The sequence below is a fragment of the Cervus elaphus genome, chromosome 15, assembly GCF_910594005.1.
Source record: "Cervus elaphus chromosome 15, mCerEla1.1, whole genome shotgun sequence".
Classification (NCBI taxonomy): Eukaryota; Metazoa; Chordata; class Mammalia; order Artiodactyla; family Cervidae; genus Cervus; species Cervus elaphus.
The window spans coordinates 39,279,296-39,298,743 of NC_057829.1; positions in this window are offsets into that span (position 1 = coordinate 39,279,296).

Here is a 19,448-nt window from a genome sequence, read left to right on the forward strand (position 1 = left end):
AGCATACAGTTTAGTACTTTTTTAGTATATTCACAGGGTTGTGCAATTATCACCAATGTATAGTTCTAGAATATTTCCATCACCCACCAAAAGAACTTTGTATCTATTAGCAGTTACTCCCCATTCCTCACTCCCCTTGAGCTCCTGACAACCATTAATCTACTTTGTGTCTCTATGGATTATCCCATTCTGAACATTTCACAAAAATGTTGCTGTGCAGTATATGGCCATTTTTGTCTGGCTTCTTTGATTTAGCATAATGTTTCTGAGGTTCATTGTTGTAGTGTACGTCAGTATTTTATGGCTAAATGACATACCATTGTAGGATATACAACATTTATTTATTGGATGTACAAAATTTAAGGGCATATAACACTTATTTATGCCATTTGATGGGCATTTGAGTTCTTTGCATTTTGTGGTTATTATGAATAATGCTGTTATGAACATTTATGTATAAGCTTTTGGTAGATGTATGTTCTATATTTTCATTTACTGTGGGTATATATCTAGGAGTAGGGGATGATCCCCTCGAGGAGGGCACGGCAGACCACTCCAGTATTCCAGCCTGGCGAATCCCATGGACAGAGGAGCCTAGTGGCTATAGTCCACAGGGTTGCAAAGAGTCGGGCACGACTGAAGTGAGTGAGCAGCAGACATCTAGGGGTAGAATTGCTGGGTCCTAAAGTAACTTTATGCTTAACTCTTTGAGGAACTGTCCAACTGTTTTCTAAAGTGTCTGCACCATTCTATGTTCAACTACCAATGAATGAAAGTTCCATTTTCTCCACATCCTTGTCAACACTTATTATCATCTGTCCTTTTGATTATATCCATTCTAAAGGGTATAAAATGGCATCCCGCTGTGATTGTGACTTGCATTTCCCTTTTCCCTAAAGATTAATGGTGTGTGTCTCTTCATGTGCTTATTGGCCACTTCTATATCTTTTTTGGAGCATTGTCTGTTCAATTTTTTTCCCACTTTAAAATTTAGATTATTAATCTTTTTATTATCAAGTTGTGTAAGTGTTCTTTTCTAGGGTAATAGACTTTTATCAGATATATTCTGCAAATGATCTCTCCCATTATGTGGACTGTCTTTTCACTTTCTTGATAATGCCTTTTGATGCACAGAATTATTGATTGATTTTGATGAAGTCCCGTTTATCTAATGTTTCTTTTGTTGCTTTTGCTTTTGATGTAGTATCTAAGAAACTATTGCCTAGTGCAAGGTCATGAAGATGTACCCCTGTGCTTTCTTTTAGGAGTTTTGTAGTTTTAACCTTTTTAGGCCTTTGATGTATTTAGAGTTAATTTTTTATGTGCTGTGAGGTAGGGGTTCAATTTCAGTATCTCTTACATGTGGATATACAGTTGTCTCTGTGCCATTTTTAGCAAACACTGTTCTTTCCCCATTGAGTTGTCTTGACACATTTGTCAAAAGCAAGTGACCATAAATGTATAGGTTTATTAATGGACTTTTAATTCTATTCCAGTAATGTATATACCTAACCTTATGCCAGTTTCATATATCCTTTATTACTATAGGTTTATAGTAAGTTTTGAAATTAAGAAATGCAAGTCCCAGTTTTTGTATTTTATTTTCAATACTGTTTTACTGTACTGGGTCCCTTGCATTTCAGTATGAGTTTTAGGATCAGTATGTTAATTTATGAGAAAAGAAAAGGCATCAGAGTTGATAGGAATTATATTGAATCTGTAGGTTGATTGGGGGATTACTGGCATCTTAACAATAATAATTCTTCCAATCCATGAACAGAAATGCCTTTTCATTTACACAGATCTTAATTTTTTTTCAAATGTGCTTTGTAGATTTTAAATTTCAAGTCTTAATCCCTTTTGATAAATTTATTCTTAAGTATTTCATTTATTTTGATGCTATTGTAAATTGAATTGTTTTCATAATTTCACTTTTGAATTGTGTATAGAAATATAATTGATTTTTGTATATTGATAATTTATCCTGCCTCTCTGAACTCATTTATTAGCTCTAATAGTTTTGTGTGGATTTCTTAGGACTTTGCATATACTAGGTCACGCTGTCTGAAATAGAGATAATTTTACTTCTTGTTTTCCAAATTGGATGTGTTTTATTTTTCCTTGACCAATTGCCCCTCCTAAAACCTCCAGTAAATGGTGAATAGAAATGATGGGAAAAAAATATTTGTCTTGATCTGACCTTTAGGAACACGGCTTTCAGTATTTCACCTTTATGTATGATGTTGGCTGTGACTTTTTAAATTCCCTTCTATTCATAGTTTGTTGAGTGTGGGTTTTTTTTTTCAGATCATGAAATAATATTAAGTTATTTCAAATGCCTTTTTTGTGTGTCTAATGAGATGATATGTGTTTTTTGCCCTTATTCTATTAATGTATTAATAGGATTTAGTCCGTTGATTTTCATATATTAACCAATCTTGCGTTCCTAGGATAAATCCCAGTTGTTCATGGTGTATAATCCTTTTAATGTGCTGTTGGATTCAATTTGATAGTGTTTTGTTGAAGATTTTTGCATCTATATTCAATATGGATATTCATCTAAATTTTCATTCTTTGTGAGGGATTTGGTTTTGGCATCAGGGTAATATACTAGTTTCCTAGAACAAAGTGTAAAATTTTTCCTCCTAGGCTGGAAAATTCATGAACAAAAACATCTGGTCTTGGGCTTTTCTTCATGGGATTATTAAAAATTGCTAATTTTTTTGTTTTTTTACTAATTATATGTATATTTAAATTTTCTATTCTTGAATCAATTTCAGTAGTATGTGTCTTTCTAGGAATTTGTTCATTTTATCTAGGATACATATTTGTTGGCATAATTTTTCATTCAGTTCAGTTCAGTTGCTCAGTCATGTTCGACTCTTTGCAACTCCATGAACTGCAGCGTGCCAGGCCTCCCTGTCCATCACCAACTCCTGGAGCTTACCCAACTCAAGTCCATTGAGTCCGTGATGCCATCCAACCATCTCATCCTCTGTCATCCCCTTCTCCTCCTGCCCTCAATCTTTCCCAGCATCAGGGTCTTTTCAAATAAGTCAGCTCTTTGCATCAAGTGGCCAAAGTATTAGAGTTTGAGCTTCAACATCAGTCCTTCCAATGAACACCCAGGACTGATCTCCTTCAGGATGGACTGGTTGGATCTCCTTGCAATCCAAGGAACTCACAAGAGTCTTCTCCAACACCACAGTTCAAAAGTATCAGTTCTTCGGTGCTCAACTTTCTTTATTGTCCAACTCTCACATCCATACATGACCACTGGAAAAACCATAGCCTTGACTAGATGGACCTTTGTTGGCAAAGTAACGTCTCTGCTTTTTAACATGCTGTCTAGGTTGGTCGTAATTTTCCTTCCAAGGAGTAAGAGTCTTTTAATTTCATGGCTGCAGTCACCATCTGCAGTGATTTTGAAGCCCCGCAAAATAAAGTCAACCACTGTTTCCACTGTTTCCCCATCTATTTGCCATGAAGTGATGGGACCAGATGCCATGATCTTAGTTTTCTGAATGCTGAGCTTTAAGCCAACTTTCTCACTCTCCTTTTTCACTTTCATCAAGAGACTCTTTAGTTCTTCTTCACTTTCTGCCATAAGGGAGGTGTCATCTGCATATCGGAGGTTATTGATATTTCTCCCGGCAATCTTGATTCCAGCTTGTGCTTCATCCAGCCCACAGTTTCTCATGATGTACTCTGCATATAAGTTAAATAAGCAATTTTTAATAGTATTCCTTTTTAATTCTTTTAATTTCTATAGTAGTGGCACCTTATTCATCTCTGATTTTAGCAACTTGTATCTCCTCTTTTTTTTTCTTGTTCATTCTAGCTGAAAGTTTTCCAGTTTACTTGATCTTTTCAGGGAACTAACTTTTGGCTATCTTTTTTTTCTATTCACTTTTTGCTTTTTTTTTTTTTTTCTGTTTCATTTATTTCTCTAATCTTTATTTTTCCTTCATTATACTTAATTTAGGTTTAGTAAACTGTTTTTAGGTTTTGTTCTTCTTTTAGCTTCTTAAAATGGAAATTTAGTTTACTGATTTGATATTTTTCTTGCTTGTAAATATATGCATTTATAGCTATAAATGTTCCTTTGAGCACTGATTTTGCTGCACCCCATTTGTTTTGGTGTACTGCACTTTCATTTTAATACATCTCAAAGAATTTTCTAATTTCCCTTTTGATTTCTTCCATGACCCGTTGGTGATTTAGGAGTGTTTTATGAAATTTCTATATATTTGTAGATTTCCCAAATTTCTATCTGTATTGATTTCTAGTTTTATTTGTGTTCAGAGAATATAGTGTGTATGACTTCAGTACTTTTACATTTATTAAGACTTGTTTTGTCATCTAACATATAACCTATACTTGAGATTGTCACATGTGTACTTGAGAAGAATGTACGTTATGTTGTTGTGGCATGGGAGGCTCTATAGAAGTCTATTAGGTCTAGTTGGTATTTTCTGTGTTGTTCAAGTCATAATATTTCCTTGTTAATTTTGTGTCTAGTTTTTCTCTCCATTATGGAAAATGGGAGAAAATTTGCTACAGCAGCTGGTGGGGGCTGAGCCTTGAGAATGACTAAGTTGATCCAAATACCTGTGTCCAAACACAGAATTAAGTTTCAGTGTCTGCAATGTGGCGTTTCAACTATAAGTCCATATTAGAGTTAGAAAGTGAGATGGTTAAGGTCAGGGTGGCCAGTGTAGTGCAGGTGGAGTTGAAAGTCTTCAGCCGAGAATGGATGGGTATCACTGTGTCAGAGATAAAGAGGGTAGGTGCCTGAGCGGAGATGAAGAACTATAGTAAAGTCAAAGAAAAGGGTTCTCTTTGGGAGTATGCCTTGAATCTGGCAAAATCTTTCCTGATACTTCTTCCTGTAGCTTCTTGTACTTGTGCTCTGTCCTCAAGAGGATTTTCCCACCTCTATCATGGTGCCCAGGACTTCTGAAAGTAGATGAGTTCCCTCTGCTTGCAGGAAGAGGGCACCTATGTTTGGGCACACACACTGTTCAGGGGCCAAGGCAGGGCAACCATGGAGAGGGTGTGGCATTACCGCCAGCCCACAACAGAGACTCAGCAGAGGTGCCCTCCTGTTTATTTGTCCCAGGCTGTGGTGTGTCTTTCATGACAATTGAATTTTATTTAAATAAGTAAATTTATTGCTTGCGTTTGGGCAGTCCTTGAAATTCTATTTGGGAAACAACATGGTCTAAAGAAAAGAAAGCTTTGGAGTCGTAAATCCTGAGCATGCCCAGCTCTGATGGTTACTGTCATTTAGGCCAATTATGAAACCTGTATTGTACACATACATGTACACATAGTCACGCATACGTGTGCCTTTACATAGATGCATATACTGCCACAGGCATGGGAGAGTGTAAGTGATGAAAGTATTAAATAAGTAACTTTTAAAGCACTAGTGCCGTGTCTGTTGATCAAAGGAATGGGAGTTCTTAGCATCTTCTCTTTATTCCCCTTCTTTTCTGCCTGCTGTGTGAAAAAGTAAATGAGAGAGAGAAAAAAGAGAGAAAGTCAGAGACAGAGAGAGAAAGAGAGAAAGTCAGAGAGACAGAGAGAGAGAGAAGGTATCTCATTCAATTGGAAAACCAAGCTCAAACACATCTTTTGCACAGAGAGACATCCTGGCTTTAGGCAAGTCAACCAATGGCTTCAACTATTTCACTCCTGAAATTGACCATTTCTTTTAGATAAAAGAACTGGATAGAAAAAGAACTGGATAGAGCAGAGGTTTTGATGGGCATAGAAGAGCAGATAGAAGAGTATGATTGCTTGGCAAGGGATCATCTTACATTGTAAAATAGATGTGCATGTTCCTAACCTCTCCCAGGCAGGACTGAGTGAGGACAGAGGTGGATCCCATACAGACCTCAGGCTGCACGTGAACATTTTAGTGTCTCTCCTTCCTTTTGCCCTTTTGTGCTCTCCATCCTCATAGAAACGGTGGTGGTGCTGCTGCACCTGGATTTTGTTACCGTGGTTACAGATGCAGTCCCTGCTGGCGGAGGGGGAGGGAGCTGTGTTTCTTATAAGGGCAAATTGTACTGGCATTTAAATTGGAGGCATCACAGTGGAATACAGCTGCCAAGGCCTGGGAGGATATGCTTCCCCTTTGTAACTGGGATGTTTGGAAGACTGCTGCCCCCTCCTCTTTCTATGTGTTTGTGTGTAGGGGGATGTGGACTCATTCCTTAGCCTGTAACATGTTCAGAAGGCTGAGATTCTGGTTGGGAACAGGGAGAGATCTTTAAGTAAGATTTTGAGGCATTAGGGCTTGAACTAGGGATTTCTCAGCAGATGCTACAAATGATATCAAAACAAAGGGGGAGAAATAATCAGATGTGAACAGGAAGACAAGGCTTCCCAGGTGGTGCTAGTGGTAAAGAACTTGCCTACCAGTGCAGGAGACATAACAGATGCGGGTTCTGAGCCTGTGTCAGGAAGATCCCCTGGAGGGGAGGGCATGGCAACCCACTTCAGTATTCTTGCCTGGAGAATCCATGGACAGAGGAGCCTGGTGGGCTGCAGTCCATGGGAAAGAGTTGGACACAACTGAAGCAACTTGGTATGCATGCACCTACCCACAGGAAGTCAAAATCTTGAAGCTGAAAGAAGATTAAAAGGGTAGCCAAACAGAAAGAGCTGGGGATCATATGTAGGCAGGAGTCAACAATGTGAGGGTGAAGAAGATAAGAGCAGCATATGGTGAGGGGACCAGTACTTGCCTGGCGTAGGTGCTTGTGTTTGCAGTCAGCCGCTGGGGAGCAGTGCCTGTGTGGGTTGGTGGAATTTACCAGGTGGAATCTAACTCAAGGATGCCCATGTCATCTGGAAAGTGGGACCACCAAACAGGACACTGAGCTAGAGCCTCTTCCCCACCCTTAGGGAGGATGATAAATTAGGACAAGTTAGTTGCAAATGTTTTCTTCTCAGGAGTAGCCAGCCCGAAGTCTGTAAACCACCGTTAGCCACAGAAGTGAGTTTGTGGCTGCACTTCTGGTTGCCCTTGCTTGTTGGCCAAGTGGCCAGTTGGTCAACAGACACCTGTTGAGGCCCCACTGTGTGCCAGGGCTAAAGGTCCCTGGAGGCTAAAGTGCTGTTCTTGTTTTCAACCCCAGCGTCCTATATTAACTCTATCCACACTCAGGAGCCCAAGCATACTCCCCAGCTAGGACAGGAACTGGGTTACTGAACATGGGAGAATGAGAAACCAGAACGCTGAAAAAGTCTCTCACTGGCCACTGGGATAGCCTCTGCCTTCAGGCAGGGGGATATTTGAGGGCTCCTTGGGGTCCGTGTGCTAATTGTCAGTTGAGTTGGCCAAGAGTACAGGGCAGTACAGATGGAAGGCCTGCTTAGCCCACTTTCCACTTGATTTTCTGGCACTGGATAAAAAGTGGAACCACATACTGATATAAATACTTCAAGAGATGAGCTTGAACCTTCTATGTTCTCACTGGTCAGTCCAGAGAGAATGTGTACATAGACTGGTGTGTATATACAAAGCTATTATATATAGACTTTTATGTATACAGACATAGACTATATGCTTGTGTTTTGCCTCTGTATAGACATCTAAGTGGGTCCCTGCATGTGTCCTTCTGTGCAAATATGTGTGTGCGTGTGTGCATGTGTGCATATGCATGCATGCTTGGGGAAAGAATCTCTTGGTGTAAGCATCTGGAAATCAGAGAGCTCTGGATTTGAGGGTTGACTATTCCTTTTATTAGCTCTGTGATTTTTGAGCAAGCAGTGTTATATCTTTCAGTCACAGTATTCTCACCTGCAAATGGAAATAATTAATCCTATTTTATAGGCATCATTGTGAGGATTATATGCCATAATTAATGTAAAGCATCTGGTATAGTATCTGGCATAGAAGAGGCAATTAACAAATAATTCAGCTCCTATTACTTTATATATCTCTCTTCCCCGCCATGAGAAGGCATGCCTCAAATTTTGTGTCATTATTCTCATTTGATGAAGGAGCAAATGGTTTTCAAAGCAGGCATATCAATAGCTTGAATGGTAGGCAGTTTATAGAATTTGTAAAAGCATATTCACACAGTTGTTCTCCTAATATCCATTAACTACAGTAAAGCAGTCAAAATTATTTTGGTTGGTATTATGCAGATTCAAGAATGAGAAAGCACAGTTAGAGGAGCTGTTATTATGGAGCAAGCCCTGGTTCATGGCTCTTAGCGTCCAACTTGACCCCAGACAGGGAGGTCTGCCCCACGTACAGAGACAGTCAAGTACAGGAAGAAGTGACCTCTCTGACTTCCCTTCTTTATGTTTGGCCATGACTGGTCTATTGGCCACAAGCCTTCCAATGACACCCTAAACCAGAGTTGTGCACATCAAAATTCCCATTTGTTCCAGGCAGAATCAATTCTCAGCCTGTTGTTTTATACCAGGCAGAGCAGGTTTCCTGCAGCAAGTGTGAGAGACCCTCAGGGAGCCTTCCACCTTGGTCTAGAAGGAAGTTCAAGGCCTCTCCTGACAGCCTCTGGGCCGGTGAGCAGGGCTCAGCCAGGGTAGGAACCATCGGCTGGTTCCCTCTGGGAGGCGATGCACTCTGTTCCCATAAGGCCAGTTTCACTTTGAGACATGCAGCCCAGCTGTGACAGAATTCAAACGCATGCATCGGTCTCATGTCTTCAGCAACTTGGAGCAGGAACCACACTGGGTCTTTGCCATTCTGTTCTGGTACGGTCATTGTTTTGTGGAACCCAAATGGAAGGGGTTAAGGAGAAAAGCTGTAGCTTGGACTGCAAAGAGCAGGATTTAGGATAATTGTAGGGAATAACTTGTCTGTCTGGCCAAGTCAATACCAGAACAGGCATTCTGGAGTGTTGGTTCATCTCTTTATGGCATTTCCTTTAATGATGTGTCCTGGCTTGTGTTAAGGTGGGTAAGGTGTGGGGATTGAGGGGAGGTCATGGCCCTGAACACAGGTATAACCAAAGAGCTGAGGTATTTACCTTAGTGGAACCAAACTAATTCTGTATTTGTCTCTGCCCCCACATGGATACACTGATTAGTAGAAGCAAGAAACCAAACAAAGGTCCTTATTAATTTCCATGTCATTCTACAAGATGCCATATGAAGTAGGCAGTAATCTCTGACCCTATCTCACTCCTGGTCTGGGTGGTGGGCTTGGAACCAGCAAACAAGGTAGAATAAGATGGGGGAGAGGGAGAAATTTCAAAGGAAAATCAAGGCTCTGATATCAAAAGAGAAGGGACTTAATGTTTAGCAAACAAAACAACAGATAACCAGTGTAGTGACTCTATCCAGACCTCACTAATTCGTCTTCTCCTGAAACATTTGGGGTCCTTTGGGCTCTAGAGTTAATGCCCAAGTCTTTGTTTTCTGTTTTCTCTTGTTTCCTTTATTTAACTGTTTCTTTTCTCCCAGACTGGAAACTGCGAAGGACTATGCCTCATCTAGGAAAAATGCAGTTTATTCAAAATGAACTATACCAAATGTAGGTTTCCGAATGCTCCTTTCAGATACTCCTGCATCACCATCACCATCACATATCATCACCATCATCATCCCTATCATCATTATCACTATCATTACCATCATCATCATTATCAAACACCAATGTTTTGAATACCAGGCCCCGAGTAAGTGTCTTCCGTAATTTTCACAGTGAAAAAGAAATCTTTATAATAACCTCATGAGGCAGGCTTCTTTATTTTCTCTTTTTAGAAATAAGAAAAGTGAGGCTGAGGTCACAGTAAATAGAATCAAGATTTGATTTGTTTCTTCCTGACTGTAAACTCCATGTATTTAACTGTGGTGCTAGACTATACTGCATCCCCCCAAGCATTTTTATAGTAGTAATTTACCAAATATTGAATATTGACATGTTTTTCTTGTTCTTGAGTGCTATTTCTCAACACAGAGTCCAAGGATTACCTGTTTAAAAATCTCTTGGGATTGGTTGTTAAATATTCAATTCCTGAGCCCTATCCATAAATATTTTACTGAAATATATTTGACATATAACATTATATTAGTTTCAGGTGTACCACATTTTTTTAGATTCCACATATAAGTGAGATCTTCTTCTGTCTGGCTTGTTTCACTTAGCATAATGCTCTCAAGTTCCATCCATATTGTTTAAATGGAAGTGTTTTGCTTCCTTCTTTTTTATATAGCTGAATAATATCCCATTATACATGTGTCACATTTTCTTCCTCCTTTTATGGACACTTAGGTTGTTTCTATGTCTTGGCTGCTGTAAATAATGTTACAGCGAACATGGGGAACAAATATCTTGTCAGCACAGTATTTTCATTTCCTTTGGATAAATACTCAGAAATGGAATTGCTGAATCATATGGTAGTTCTATAAAAATTTTTTGAAGAGTCTTCATGCTGTTCTCCAGTGTGGTATATCAATTTCCATTTCCACCACAGTGCACAAAGGTTCTCTTTCTTCCATATCCTTACTGACGCATGTTATTTTTTGTCTTCTTGGTAAATGATAATAGCCATTCTAATAGTGTAAGATAATATCTCACTGTGGTTTTGATTTGCATTTCCATGATGATTAATAGTGTCGATCAGGTTTTCAGGTTGGTCATCTGTATAATATGGCTTCTTTGGAAAAATGTCTATTCAGATTTTCTGCCCATTTTCAAATTGTGTTGTTTTGGATTTTTGCTATTGAATTGTATAAGTTTTTGAAATATATTTTGGACATGTGTGCTCAGTCACTTCAATCGTGTCTGACTCTTTGCATCCCCAGGGACTGTAGCCTGCCAGGCTCCTCTGTCTATGGCATTCTCCAGGCAAGAATACTGGAGTGGGTGGCCATGCCCTTCTCCAGGCGATTTCCCTGACCTGGGAATTGAACCCAAGTCTCTTATGTCTCCCTCACTGACAGGCTGGTTCTTTACCATTAGCACCACCTGGGAAGCCCCTTTGGATATTAACCCCTTACTGGATATCTGATTTACATATTTTATCCTATTCAGTAGGTTGCCTTCCCATTTTGTCAGTGGCTTCCTTTGCTATGTAGAAACATTTGGGCTCTGACAGTAAAGAATCTGCTTGCAATGCAGGAGACCCAGATTCTATCGCTGGGTTAGGAAGATCCCCTGGAGAAGGGAAGGGCAACCCACTCCAGTATTCTTGCTTGGAGAATTCCATGGACAGAGGAGCCTGGTGGGCTACAGTCTATGGGATCACAGAGTCAGACATGACTGAGTGACTAACATTTTTTTCTTTGGAAAAATATCTATTCAGATTTTCTCACAGTTTTAAAATCAGGTTGTTTGGGGTTTTTGCTATTGAGTTGTATGAGTTTTTGAAATATATATTAGCCCCTTATTGGATATATGATTTACAAATGTTTTCTCCCATTTAATAGGTTGCCTTTCTATTTTGTCAATTGCCTCTTTTGCTTTGTAGAAACTTTTTACTTTGATGCCGTCTCACTTGTTTATTTTTGTTTTCCTTTCCCAGAAATATTGAATCAGAATCTCTGGCAGTGGGGTTGAATGATGATATGTCTTTCATATGATTCTTGCTAAAGTTTGGAAACTGTTGTTCAGAGAATAGGAGAGTATCCATCTTAATGACTGTCCTTGGCTCTTCAGTCAGTGCCTCATAATCCTAACACAATAGCCATAATTTTTATAGCTACAGGGCATGCTGTGAAATCAAACTGGGGGTGCCCACAGGGGAAGGCCAGGAGCAGGCATGGCCATCATCAACAAACACAATCTGATTGTAGAGTTCAAACTTGTGTCTATGGAATGTGAGCTTCATTTACAAAAGTCCTAATTTGACTCAGCAATTGCCATGACTGCCCCATTCCAATCCTTCAGTTTAGGCATAATTTCTTCTACTCTGTCTCACCATCCTTATTATTTCTTTCATTGTATTTATTCAAATCTACCATCATATTATCTTTAGTCATTTATTTGGTCATTTGTCCATTTTCTACTTATCTGATGAGAATGTAACTTTCAAGGAGGCAGGGGCTTTGACTTTTCTGTGGAAAAGTCATCAAGGAGTCCACAGAACATGAACTATGCCTGATATCTTATAGATATTCACAAAAATATGTGCCAAAAGAATGCATCAGTGATCTAGTGGGAGAGGCCTGGTGGCAGCAACTTGCTGGTGGTAACCTAAGGGTAATAGCAGACAGTATTGTCGAGTGGGATGCTTCCTATTGTTTGAAGTAGAACCTCAACAGCCACGTGAGAGTATTAGAACAACCAAGAATAATCAAGTGGGTAGGATTTAGGGCAGGGCTCCAGTCCACACAGGAGTCTGAACTAAGTCAGAGGCCAGGCAGAGGAAATATAATAGAGACTATTGAAGAAATAAACCTGATTGACCTATAGCACGCCAGACTTTGGATTTAGGTCAGATTTCCTTGTGTCTATGATTAGAAGTAGGTTGTGCCTACATATTCTATTTGGCTGGGCCAGGACCATTAAGGAATGGGTAGGGTAGAGCCTAAAGAGTGTAATTGTCCAGGTTTGACCAGGAAGAAAACTATCCCAACCTTTAAGCCTTCTCAAAGTCATCCTTCTCCTTTCCTAGGAGTGGAGTCCTAGGAAATGCAAAATAAATCAGTTGTCCCAAATAAGTGAAAATTTGAGGCTTCCCTGATGGCTTAACGGTGAAGAATCTACCTGCAGTGAGGGAGATGCATGCAAGAAACACAGGCTCGATCCCTGGGCCAGGAATATCCCCTGGAGAAGGGAATGGCAACCCACTCCAGTATTCTTGCCTGAAAATTCCCATGGAAAGAGGAACCTGGCAGGCTACAGTCCTTAAGTTCGCAAAAGAATTGAACAAGATTTAATGACTAAGCAACAACAAACTAAAAATCTACTTTGTGATATGGGTACTAAATGCAGCAACAGAGGGAATAAGAAGGCCAATGATTTCAGTGATTTCACTGAAACTTAAATTACTGGTTTCTATCCCTAATAGAAGTGAAGTAGAGATCTTTAGGAGTGTTTCTGGCATAACCATCCCATGATGACTGGATAAAGGCTTTTCTTCTTGCCACCTCATGGACAGTACCCAGAGTTACTTGGGGATCTGGTGACTGATATTCAGGCATTTCCACTTTTGGTGACAGGCGTTATCTCTCCTTTGGAGCTTTAATCCCTGGCTCCTCTCTCACTGAGGGTTCCTGGAGCAGGTGGTGAAAATAATTTCTTTGGCCCAGGTACTAAAACATCCTCCATAAGGGCTGAAATACCGCATCAGGTGTTTCAATGCCTTCTTGTCTCAGCCACAGAATTTTGAAAGGTTTTAATTCTCTAATTTCTAACTCTTCTCTGCTTCTAAAAATGTATTGGTGGAGATTTCAATATCAAATGAATACATGCTCATTAAAATATTTGGAAAATATAGTAAATAGAGTAGCAAAAATAAGCATCAGTAATTCTACCACTCGAAAACAACTGCTGCTAATATCTTGGCTTATTACCGTCCTGCATTTTTATTATGAATAGCTGTTAAAATTTTTTGTTTTCATTACATGGTGGTAATCATGCTGTATACACAATTTTGTATCCCTAAGTATAAAATTATAATGATAGCATAGCAGAGAGTTTTTTCTGTTGTTATAGGCACTTCATAAATACCAATTGTATATACCACAGCTGATTTAATCATTTCCTGACTATTGGACGTTTAGGTTGTTTGCAATTTTTGAATAATGCTGAGATGAACATCTTTGTAAATAAAACATTTTCCACATTGGGGAATTTTTTACTTTGTGTAGATTTCGTGGAAATGGAGCTACTGTGCTCACATATGTCAATCACCCTTGCCAGTAGCTGATAATGCAACTTTGTGCAAATTAGAAAGAGGCACCCTTTCCTCCAGACACTTGACTGCTATTTATGGGGAAATTGTCTCCATAATTAAACCGCAATTCTTGCAAGTGAATAGTGCCACTTGGGGTTGTGCAAAATATAATTTGCACAATCAAAAAAGTGGCAGATGTGTACATATTTCTAAGATTCCAAATTCCTTTCCACAATGTTATAATAATTTATTCTCCTAATAGTCATGTTGGAATGTGACATTTTACCTCACATCAGTCAGTTGAGCAAAGGATGTGAATCAAAATTTTTACAAAGGGGAGTTATTTTAAATATTCTAATTGGATGGGGAAGAAAATGGTACTTTATTTATTTATATTTATTTAGATTACCTGTGAGTCTTAAAAATGTTACTTTATTTCAGTTGTCTCTAAAGAACTGTTCTAAAGACAGTTTTAAAGAACTGTCTCCTCTTATTAGAGATGGATAGATTTTTTTCTCTTTTTTAACATAGAAATGTTAAGCAGAAGTTAATAGCTGAGCCCAGAAATGGTTCCCCAGCTAAACAGAAGGTGTTTTGTGTCTCCTACCCAAGACTTGTGCTTTCAGCCTCTGTGGCTGGGAAAACATGTAATTGGTTCTTTGTGCTTCCAACCTTCCCTCCCAAGAAGGTTTCCTCCTGTTTTCTTGTTCACTTCTGGGCTTATCCATGAAAAACCCTGGGAATGTCTTCTCAGGGATCCCGAATGAGACGGTCTCAGCATGATTTGGTCTGATGGGAGCTTCTTCCCTTGCTCAGCTGCTTCCCAGAGACTTTGGAAGATTGTGGAAGCATACAATAGTAAATTCGGTACCACAAAGCTCTTACCCCTGAACTCTGAACCACCTGCTGAGACTTCCTGTCTAGGATCTAGGATCTTGTAGTGTCAGGAGTCTCCAGAGGAAGAAAACCAGTAAGAGACAAAATGGGAATTGTCTCTTGCAATTATACAGACCAAGAAGCCCTAGGAACTACCACTTGCCAAGTGGAGAACCAGGGAGACCATCAGTGTACTAAGTCCAAATCCGAAGACTTGAGAACCAGGAGCACTGATGTCGAAGGCAGGAGAAGATGGACGTCCCAGCTCAAGCAAAGGGAGTAAACTTGCCATTTCTCCAAGTTTTTGTCCTAGTCAAGCCCTCAGCAATTTGGATGATGCCTACCTGCATTGGTGAGGGTGATCTGCTCTACTCAATCTATGATTTAGGTGTTAGTCTCTTCCAGAAGCACTTCATAGACACACCCAGTGATAATGTTTTACCAGATATCTGGTATTCCTTAGCCCAATGAAGTTGACACATAAAATTAACCATCACAGGCCCAGAAAGCCATGGTATGCCTGTAAGGCTTTATTGAAACCCTGGTCCCATAACACAGCAAAGTGGCCATGCCTCCCTCTTCATATTAGGGAATCTTCTCAGCTAGAGTCCAGGCTTACAGTTTATTCATGCAACAAATTTTAAGGGTTCTCCCTGTGTCTCAGGAACTGCTCTGGGTGCTGTATACAGTGGTCAACAAGAATAGCTCCTGCTATTGTGGAGCTTGTAACGGTTGGCAAGGCATAAAATGAGCAAGCAATCAAATAGATGAGTGAGTAAATGAAGAAAATCTAAAAGGTGATGTGCTTATCAGCAACTTAGAGTGGGGATTTAGAGTGGGAGGATGCTTTAGAGTGGGTGGTCAAGGAAGGCTGTTTTTGAGGCAGTGGCACTTGGGCTGACACTTGAATGACCTTGTTGATCACCTATATGATAAGGAAAGGAACTAGCATCTATTATGACAGCAGTCCCTAACCTTTTTGGCACCAGGGACTAGTTTCGTGGAAGACAGTTTTCCCCTGGACAGTGGGCAATCGTGTCAGGATGATTCAAGAACATTACTTTTATTGTGTTCTTTATTTCTTTGGGGCTTTCCTGGTGGATCAGATGGTAAAGAATCTGCCTGCAATGCAGGACACCCAGATTCGATCCCTGGGTCTGGAAATCCCCTGGAGGAGGAAGTGACAATCCACTCTACTGTTCTTGCCTGGAGAATTCCATGGACAGAGGAGCCTGACAGGTTATAGTCCATAGGATTGCAAAGAGCTGGACGTGACTGAGTAGCTAACACTTATTTCTATTGTTATTACATCAGCTCCACCTCAGATCATCAGGCATTAGATCCCAGAGGCTGGTGACCCCTGAATGATGACATTACCAGGATCTTTGGGGGAAAATATCATTTAACTCACATTACAAGGTATAAAGTGAAATCGGAAAGTGAAATCGCTCAGTCGTGTCCGACTCTTTGCGACCCAGTGGACTGTAGGCCACCAGGCTCCTCCATCCATGGGATTTCCCAGGCAAGAATACTGAAGTGGGTTGCCATTTCCTTCTCCAGGGGATCTTCCTGACCCAGGGATCGAACCCAGGTCTCCCGCATTGCAGGCGGACGCTTTAACCTCTGAGCCACCAGGGAAGCCCAAGGTATAAGGTGGTATCTTATACAGAGATTAAATCACTTGCCTGAGGCCTTGCAGCTTGTAAGAGTCAAAACCAATTTGTGGCCATGTGGGTGTAAGTCCAAAACTTGTGCCTTTTCCATAAAACCACATCACATGTGAAAAAGAACTTACAGGCCAGGGGCTGAGCAGTTTCAGTCCCTGGTAGTTTGGAACTGATGAGGGAGGGCAAAACCAAGGACAAGAATTAGTCCCTCCCTTTTTCTTTTGTGAAGCTGTCCATGATTAAAATCGGAGTGCCTCTTGGAGAGAAAGGCTGGCTCAGTGGATAGAGAAACATAATTTATTGGTTCAGTAAATCTCATATGACCCCCACCCCCAATATCCCAAGACAGTCATCTTTTGCTGAGAAATCGTGACTTGTTTCTTTTTATCTTCTTGACCATCAGTAAATAGAAGCCTCTGTCCTAGGTGAAGACTCAAGTTGGAGCAGGGCTGGACCCTCATGAAGCTCTTTCCAATCTGTTCTGGCAGTATTGTGACTTGTGGGAGATCTTTAGGCTGATTCCAGGGTTCTCTTGGGTTAGAAGCGTGTGATTCTGGAAGAAATAACCATTTCAGAGACTATCAATGAAGCTCTCAAGCCCTCATCTCTTTGCTAAGTGCTCTGTAATGTGGATGTGACCAACATATGAGATGGCATCCCTGAGTTTTTCTGTTCCTGGGCCCAGCAGAGTCCAGTGGAAACTTTGACAGCTTAATTATGGTCTTATTCAGTCACCCACAACTAATGCATCTTCCTGGCAAAGCAGATGTCTTCCCTAAGGAGAACAACAGGGCAGATTGCTGTCACAAGAGTCTGCCAAAATCTGCTCTAAATTATCTCTGAACCAGTGATAACAAATCAAATTGCTACAAATAGACATCAATTTGCAGAAATGTGAGCTGGCCAAGGGATGGTTTTGACTTGGGGAGTAAAGATGAATGTGTGACAAATATCAGATTTGCAGAGAAGGGAAGGGACTTGAGGTTGTCTTGTGGGACAATGGTAGAGTCGACACCCCAAGATACTGATTTTGCTCCATTCTCTGAATTACCAAGAGTTCATCTTTGGTCTCTCCAAATCATAGTTTGTATCTTTGGCCATGTGCTCCAGTGGACTGGACAAATTTGCAGTATTGGGGTTCCTGGGCTGTTTGAGAGACTAAACATTTGTGTTTTGGGGTGAGTAAGACTGAAGCCTGGGAGACAGTGAGAAATTGTGATGCTGTTTCCATCTAGGATTTGCAGTGGAGACTGAAACTAAAAGTCCCCTTGGAAAGAATGATTGGAATCAGGCCAGCATGATTTGGTCTCACTCTGTTTAGTTCAGTGTTTATTACATTACCTCAGACCCTGTTCTGAGCAGTGGAGCTGGGAAACAGTAACCCCTACCACAGCTTTCCAGATGCTAAGAGTTTAGTTAGCTAGATGTGGAGGGACACTCTACCTTGGTGGCAGGTAATAAACCACCAGTTCATAAGCCCTTCCTTGGACTAAGTTCCTGGGATGGGACCTTTCAAGGGTCAGGAAGAGGAGGGAGAAAAAATAAATGTCTTCTCTTCTTTTTTTTCCTTTACTTCTTCAGTCCTTATGCCTTCTTTTCTTTCTTTCCTTCCTTAACAAATGCTGTTGTTTCATTTAAAATGTCTTTATTTTTCAAATACAAGAGCTCTGAAAGTTGTGTATGTACTGACTGGAACAAGACAAAATTATGAATGGAGCCATGACATTTCATAAGACAAAATTTGCGTTAGTATACTGTATTGGTCTTTATCTTTCTGGCTTACTTCACTCTATATAATGGGCTCCAGTTTCATCCATCTCATTAGAACTAAATTAAAAAAAATAAATAAAATGTCTTTATTTTGTTAAATTTAGAAAATAAAAAGGAAAGAGGAGAAAAAATGATATACCTGCAATTTTACTATCCAAAGACAATCCATAATGACATTTGAGCCAATTTTCTGTTTTTTTACTCTGCCTAGATAGATACTTTTTTGTAACTATGATATTTTAATACGCATTTTATTTCATATTATGTATTACTAACTCTTTATAAACAACTTTAAAGCTGGTAAAGAATCTGCCTGCAATGCAGGAGACCCCAGTTCGATTCCTGGGTTGGGAAGATCCACTGAAGAAGGGACAGGCTACCCACTCCAGTATTCTTGGACTTCCCTGGTGGCTCAGCTGGTAAAGAATCCACCTGCAATGTGGGAGACCTGGGTTCAGTCCTTGGGTTGGGAAGATCCTCTGGAGAAGGGAATGGCAACCCACTCCAGTATTCTGGCCTGGAGAATTCCATGGACTGTATGCTCTATGGGGTCCCAAAGAGTTGACCACAGCTGAATGACTTTCACTTACACTCACTTTTTCACTTTTAATGGCCACATAATATTCAAACAGATAGAAATAACATAAATTACTTAGAAATCTCCCTATTGTTGAATATTTAGATTTTTTAATATTCATTTTTATAAGTAAGACTATAATAGACATCCCTGTAAATGAACACTTTTCTGTATCTAAAAAGATTTCTTGATGCAGTGCTAGAATTGTAATTACTAGCACTAGCATTATTGTAATTACTAACTTATATATATATAAATATATATATATAAATAATGGAGAAGGCAATGGCACCCCACTCCAGTACTCTTGCCTAGAAAATCCCATGGACGGAGGAGCCTGGTAGGCTGCAGTCTGTGGGGTCGCGAAGAGTTGGACATGACTGAGCAACTTCACTTTCATTTTTCACTGTTATGCATTGGAGAAGGAAATGGCAACCCACTCCAGTGTTCTTGCCTGGAGAATCCCAGGGATGGGGTCGCACAGAGTCGGACACGACTGAAGTGACTTAGCATATATAAATAATGTATATATATATACTGAATACTCTTGATATAGCAAAAGGTATAGGATATGTGTATGTGTGTGCATGCATATATGTATAACTAAATTGTTTTCTGAGTCATGTCTATACTCTCAAATCCATTTTCTAAATTTTGTATGCTATATTTAATAACCACAGCAAGCTTTGCTAATTATATGAAATCTGATTTTTATATTGGCAAATA